The sequence below is a fragment of the Sinocyclocheilus grahami genome, unplaced genomic scaffold (assembly GCF_001515645.1).
Source record: "Sinocyclocheilus grahami isolate Dianchi unplaced genomic scaffold, SAMN03320097.WGS_v1.1 scaffold352.1, whole genome shotgun sequence".
NCBI lineage: Eukaryota > Metazoa > Chordata > Actinopteri > Cypriniformes > Cyprinidae > Sinocyclocheilus > Sinocyclocheilus grahami.
In genome coordinates, this window is record NW_015505531.1 from 714179 (window position 1) to 722206 (window position 8028).

Below are 8028 nucleotides of genomic sequence, written 5' to 3' on the forward strand. Positions count from 1 at the left end.
CAAAGTTAAGACTCTGCCACGCCCCCCTAAAACGGCTCGTTCTAACACGCCCCCACATATCTACCTCACTATGTGGAAATATTAGCATAATGCGGCCCAAATGTTCACGCAAAGAAAGAAGGCGTGGTTTCAGTAACCGCAGTTAGTGTTGAAGCAGCATGTCAGGGAGACGCTGTGTGTTTCTAGGCGAAAGCAAAAGCACTTTATTTGGCCTTCCGAAAGTAGATGCATTTAGGAATCTTTAAGATTACTTACAACAGACCAGCAATGCATTTTATGGACGACCGTTTCGTGAACCTAGGAGAGGAGGTCATTCTGACTTTGCTATGACAATCTGGCGCTTCTGAATCAGCTACTGTTTTGTTATTAGTTTCAGTATTTGCTATTGACTTCAAATGCGGAGTTTTGCGCATAGAGAGAGAGGGAGAGAGAGAGGGAGAGAGGGAGAGAGGGAGGGACAGAGGGAGGGACAGAGGGAGGGACAGAGGGAGGGACGGAGGGAGGGACGGACGGATGGACGGTCGGACGTCTTAACCGTGACTTGTGTACTGCAAACACATATTCATCACTGTGCGACATCAGTTTGTGTAACATTTGACATTTTGAGTCTGTCCGGCAAATCTCACATCTGTGCCGACAGCTTTACTCCGTCGATACGCCTGTCTCTGTGACCCACTTACCCCAACATCTGCCTCTCTTTTTCCTACTGCTCCGCTGTTTTAGCATCAAACTCAAAAATCCTGCTTATCATCAGCCTCTTTCAACGCCATTCAACACAAGCTAATGTGACAATCTCACTTTTATGACTGTAAACACGGATTTAAGATCGAGCGGCATGGGTGTTCTCCTCCGTGATGAAAGGGCTTTGTGGTTTATGCTAACATTTGTTTCAGCTTGTGAAAACACTAGTTGGAGTTTGCTGGGTTCCGGTTGAAAGGCCGGCTTTCTGTTTTTATCTTGCACCTATGTGGGTCAGTGACGTGATGCTCATTATCCTGTCTATTAATCAAATTTCAAAATCCTCTCTTGTGCAGCCAGCAAGATCTTTGAGTAAAGACAATTGCAAAATCAGTTGTAAAGCCACGTTTCTGCATTCTTACAACAAGATGCAAGGCAGATATATTGCTTGGGTGTTACTTCTCAAGGGTTCACCGCAGTAATCCTGTTACAGCGTCCGGTGTGCTCGTATGTGTGTAGTGACAGTAAATCTTTAACGCACAAGAGGCCGATAAAAGGACCCGGGAGGAACTAGAGCAGAAGTAAGTGACTGTCAGATGGACCAATCACTGCAGTTTCAGCCCTTCCTCCTTCACAGCTGCGCTTCTTCAAGCACCAGGGCCATGCATGTATGTCATATCACGCCATGTTTATATGGCCAGCAGAAATGTGCACAAGACATCTTTGTTTCACTTTGAAGTTTGACTCTGTCCAACCTGTGGTGTTTCATTTTAGATTTGCGTAGTGACTGATTTAGAAGTGCCATTTCCTCTTTCTCGTACACACAGTAGCTGTAGTCTTTATATGCTCTTCTGTATGTGCCACTTCATTATCAGAATGAAAAGTGAATGGATGGTCGATTTGTTTTCATAAATAAGAACATTCACAAATGGACTGAGATGTGTTTGTAATATGAAGACATTTCAGCGTTTCAGTGGATTAAAATGTTGCTAGTATTTTTTTAGACTCCACTCACAAATGAAAATCTGTCATCTTTTACTTATCCTTATGTCCAAACTTTTCTCCTTACATGGAAAACAAAAGGAGATCCTTTTGAAAAGTATTGAATTCATGTAGTAACTGTAAAATATAAAAAAGCAGCATAGAAAAGGCCAAGTTTACTAATTTATATTAATCACAAAAATGATCTATGTATGGGCTAGTGGTGCTTTGTCATTTTTGTACACTTAAAAGTAAAAATGCTACAGAAAAAAATCTAATTTGTTAAAAGTACTTTACATATGACGACAAACTATAAATACTTTAACAGTGTATTATATGGCTTAGCCTTCCCCTGGCCACGGGGACTTGGGGCAAAAATGGCACTAAATTGGACAAAAATGCCCCTGCACAAATAAATTAAATCTGTTACGTCTGTTGCTAACAAAGTGAATATGAATAGACAGTGTCGATTGCGGCATTAAATTAAGATCTGCTCATGTTACACCGTATTTCATTTTAGGCGTTTTTACAGTGTTACACATTTGAACCAATCACACACAATTCTGTTGAGCTTAGGAATGCAATGGCCAATCAGAAGCGTTCAGATGAGTCATCGTTGTCATCGCGCATTCGCTGACTGAATTCCGGACTCTTGCGAATTCTCTCATCGTAAACAACAAAGCGCAGATGTAGGTACAATGTAAGTAAGACATTCATTTCTCAGTGTATACAGCTTCAGTGATTATAACGATAGTTTTGTTTTTTTGAGAGTGCTTAAACTCGCGGTAGATCAATGTTAGTGATAATGTCACTTTCTATATATAATTTACTCGCTGTTTGAATAACCTTGGAAAGGAAACGTTATATGATCAATTTCTAACTTTTTTTTATTAAATTGTAATCATGTTAAATACTAATTCAGTCCCATTAAACATTTTTTTTAGCCTACATGACACCCATGTCTGGTTCTTGCCTAAAAAGACAGGTTTATGATGTTTAATACATTTGGCTGCTTTTAGCCTTACCCTGGAGTTGGTTCACCCTCCGCCTATGGTTGTGTGTTTCCCCGATGATGTTTTGCCTTCATGTGTATGACCCTGAGTACCATCTGTATATGAATGTTAGCCATGTTTTTATGAACAGGTCATTTCAGATCATCGTGTGGCTTATGATGGTGGTTAATCAGCACATTTGAAGGTAAAAAGCAGATTATGGTAGTTCAAGTAGATTGGTATATTAACATTATATCACTTAATGAAATGCACAGTTACAAGTTGTAAAATATATAGACTCCAATATGCCATCCTGTAAAACCTTGAAACATTGTTTCCGGATTTTTTTTCTTTTTAGTTTCTGGCAACTGCAATGTCTTTCTTTCTTTTTTTTACCATAAATGTATGTATTTATTTATTTATTACACACTGGTCATTGTGATGGGTGGGGGAAGCGGTACTTACAGTTCTTCGAAATCTCCCCTTTCACATTTTTCAATTCTAATTTTCTTTTTAGGTTGAACTGTTTAACATTGCTGGCCTTCTACTACCAGAAATGTTATGCATAGTTTAATCTTACTAACTTCAGTGCCCTGAAAAGACCTCTGTTATCTGAAGGACTTTCACTTCGAACCTTGAGCATATTAAAGAACGAACATAATAACCTGACAGTGGGAGGAAAAAGGGTGTTTGTTTACCGTCCATGTACGATTATGATCTTATGCTGCTTATTGCCTGGACTTGGTACTGTCAGCAAAAACTACTTTTAAAACAAGTGTGCGTTGAGTAGACTGAATGACAAGGGAATGTTGATCGTGGCTCAAAATAGCTAGAGTCAATGAGTTTGCTGCAAGTTTGCCATCACCAATTGTATGGGATATGTTTTATAGCCTTTAAAAGCAGCCAATGCATTTCTTATTAATAATGCAATTCCTGAATTTTCAGTTCATATCTGTCATAAGCTTTGGGGGTGAAGAGAACTGAGACATGTCCAAAATCAGTTTGTACTCCGAGCAAATATTTTAGAACCAGCTGATGTACGTTTTGGAAAAACTTCAAGAAAATCCTATAGTGGCTTATTTATAGCAGCTGTGATGAATGACTGTTGCTCAATCATCAGTACAGGGAAAATGATTGCAGTGTTTGAGTATGTATTGATTTGTTTGCATAGCCATCGATCAGCTTTGTTGATCAACGCAAATTCAGAAATGAAGTGTCGTTACAGTCCATATTGTACTGTAATGTCCATTATTGCTGGTTCAGTTCACATCGGTGAAAATTGAGCTTGTTTGTGGATTGTGTTTTCTTTGCTCAGCTCGCGGTAGATCAATGTTAGTGATAATGTCACTTTCTATATATAATTTACTCGCTGTTTGAATAACCGTGGAAAGGAAACGTTATATGATCAATTTCTAACTTTTTTTTATTAAATTGTAATCATGTTAAATACTAATTCAGTCCCATTAAACATTTTTTTTAGCCTACATGACACCCATGTCTGGTTCTTGCCTAAAAAGACAGGTTTATGATGTTTAATACATTTGGCTGCTTTTAGCCTTACCCTGGAGTTGGTTCACCCTCCGCCTATGGTTGTGTGTTTCCCCGATGATGTTTTGCCTTCATGTGTATGACCCTGAGTACCATCTGTATATGAATGTTAGCCATGTTTTTATGAACAGGTCATTTCAGATCATCGTGTGGCTTATGATGGTGGTTAATCAGCACATTTGAAGGTAAAAAGCAGATTATGGTAGTTCAAGTAGATTGGTATATTAACATTATATCACTTAATGAAATGCACAGTTACAAGTTGTAAAATATATAGACTCCAATATGCCATCCTGTAAAACCTTGAAACATTGTTTCCGGATTTTTTTTCTTTTTAGTTTCTGGCAACTGCAATGTCTTTCTTTCTTTTTTTTACCATAAATGTATGTATTTATTTATTTATTACACACTGGTCATTGTGATGGGTGGGGGAAGCGGTACTTACAGTTCTTCGAAATCTCCCCTTTCACATTTTTCAATTCTAATTTTCTTTTTAGGTTGAACTGTTTAACATTGCTGGCCTTCTACTACCAGAAATGTTATGCATAGTTTAATCTTACTAACTTCAGTGCCCTGAAAAGACCTCTGTTATCTGAAGGACTTTCACTTCGAACCTTGAGCATATTAAAGAACGAACATAATAACCTGACAGTGGGAGGAAAAAGGGTGTTTGTTTACCGTCCATGTACGATTATGATCTTATGCTGCTTATTGCCTGGACTTGGTACTGTCAGCAAAAACTACTTTTAAAACAAGTGTGCGTTGAGTAGACTGAATGACAAGGGAATGTTGATCGTGGCTCAAAATAGCTAGAGTCAATGAGTTTGCTGCAAGTTTGCCATCACCAATTGTATGGGATATGTTTTATAGCCTTTAAAAGCAGCCAATGCATTTCTTATTAATAATGCAATTCCTGAATTTTCAGTTCATATCTGTCATAAGCTTTGGGGGTGAAGAGAACTGAGACATGTCCAAAATCAGTTTGTACTCCGAGCAAATATTTTAGAACCAGCTGATGTACGTTTTGGAAAAACTTCAAGAAAATCCTATAGTGGCTTATTTATAGCAGCTGTGATGAATGACTGTTGCTCAATCATCAGTACAGGGAAAATGATTGCAGTGTTTGAGTATGTATTGATTTGTTTGCATAGCCATCGATCAGCTTTGTTGATCAACGCAAATTCAGAAATGAAGTGTCGTTACAGTCCATATTGTACTGTAATGTCCATTATTGCTGGTTCAGTTCACATCGGTGAAAATTGAGCTTGTTTGTGGATTGTGTTTTCTTTGCTCAGCGTTTGCATTGTCAGCGACGGCTTGTATTTCCAGGGTGAGAGAAACGGCACATCTACAGTGCGGCTGCACTGTAACTCATTAAGGAACATCAGACATTTCCATGATTTTTCCTCATTCCAGATCCCGTCTGTCCATTCAGCCAGGATTTCTCATGAGCTCTCCAATAGAGTCTTAGAAAAACAAGTGTTTAACCACAGCAGCAGCGCGTGTCCCTGGAACACTATTGGTACGAGACGTATCGCTGTTGTCTGATGGAGACACGAGACATTACAAAGCAGAAATGAAGACAAGCGTGAAGATGGGGTCTCCTGCAGAGCAGTGGCTCTCAGGCCCGTGCTGCAGGGCTGCCTTGACCTGTGCCCTCTCTGTGGTCATTAAAACCAGCTCTCTGGAGCTCAGACATCAGAAATATGTCACCGCTGCAGTTAACTTGACTTCTGCCCTCAAGTATTTTGGATCGATGAGAATGTCTGTGGACTAGACAGTAACAGCTATGAGTAACACGACAGTGCATGCCTCACTTTTCCTGGAGATCTGGCTTGAGTAACGCTGTGGGTATGAGGCAGTGATGTGACGGGACAAATCCACACCACAACAGACACTGTCTCATGTTTGCAGTTTCAGTGTAAATTATGTGTGTTCAGCTATGCTTATTGGAATTTTTATTGAATGATTTTAGTCACATTATTGAAAATGTCAACTGTTGATAGCCAGATCGATTTTAGCCCTGTTTTTTTTTTTCATAACTAGATCCAGGGAAACATCAGATTTCTTTCTGGTGACATGTCAGACTTCCTCAGTACTTTAGTCTGTCCTTTTTCTTACAATTGTCTGCAAGCTCGCATTCAAATCTGCCTCCATCCAATCAACAACTGATGAATTAAACCAAGTCCCTACATTTTATTTTCTTTTATAATATGTCACTCTGATTAAAATACGAAAAAAAATAAAAAAGATCTGTAGCTATTCTATTTCCTTGTGATTAAGTCACTTCCAAATCTACCAACAGTCTTTTAAATTGTAATTCATGTTTCAGTTTTTCCTGATAATAGTAAATATTGTTTATAAGAAATATTGAATTTAAATTTTGACAAATCCACACCACAACAGACACTGTCTCATGTTTGCAGTTTCAGTGTAAATTATGTGTGTTCAGCTATGCTTATTGGAATTTTTATTGAATGATTTTAGTCACATTATTGAAAATGTCAACTGTTGATAGCCAGATCGATTTTAGCCCTGTTTTTTTTTTCATAACTAGATCCAGGGAAACATCAGATTTCTTTCTGGTGACATGTCAGACTTCCTCAGTACTTTAGTCTGTCCTTTTTCTTACAATTGTCTGCAAGCTCGCATTCAAATCTGCCTCCATCCAATCAACAACTGATGAATTAAACCAAGTCCCTACATTTTATTTTCTTTTATAATATGTCACTCTGATTAAAATACGAAAAAAAATAAAAAAGATCTGTAGCTATTCTATTTCCTTGTGATTAAGTCACTTCCAAATCTACCAACAGTCTTTTAAATTGTAATTCATGTTTCAGTTTTTCCTGATAATAGTAAATATTGTTTATAAGAAATATTGAATTTAAATTTAATTAAACCATCCTGCTTTTGATATCAGCTGTTGGAAAATCTGTATTGGTCGACCACTTGCCTTAATTTCAAGCTAACCGTCTAGTAGTAGTATAATAATAATAATAATAATAAATGACAATATGTCAGAATAGTTGCTTAAAATATGGTGTCTTTTAAAAAAAAAAATATTTGCCTGACAATAGTCACATGGCTGTACTACTGCATTAAATAAGAGAAACAAGTGTTAAACACAGGAAAATAAACACAGAAATAATGTGGAGGGAATTCATATTGAAATGATTGTGGGTTGAAGACTATGGTTGTATTAATATTCTGTTCCATGTGAATGATTATTGTATTCCAGTGTGGCACCTTTGATTCAGTTTATGATTTCAGAGAAAGCATCAGCGACCGCTGAAAGGCAAAGACACAGTTTATTTAAAGGTACATGCACATGCCTCTTTGATCTCTGTGAAGCCTCATATAAGACTGAACCTTGCGGAATGTCCAAGTATACGACTTTGATTTTGCATTAGCATATTGCAGTAGTGTGTTGACATCAGTGGATTCTCTGGGAATAAATGGGAACACAAAATGAATGTAGCTGTAACTGTTTGATATGTAATAGAGAATTTTTTAATTCATGTATTGTTTGATGAACACAACAAACACGATCAACAGGCACTTGGTGTCTCTTGGGAATGTGATAACTTGGATGGAGCCATTAGTATTGCAATATGTTATTTGCTCTTTTCCAAATTCTCTTCCTGGCATTGACTTCTTGCTTTCTTGTTTGCACTACACCACCATTTTGTACATCCGTTCGTCTTCCAGACTCCTGCTGTAGGTCTTTACGCAGCAGATCCAGGCAGATGGTAGACATGTTACCTGCATGCAGTCAGCAGGCTGAGAGACACCCTCTGTGGCCGGATTTGGCAAACGCAGTGCTTTT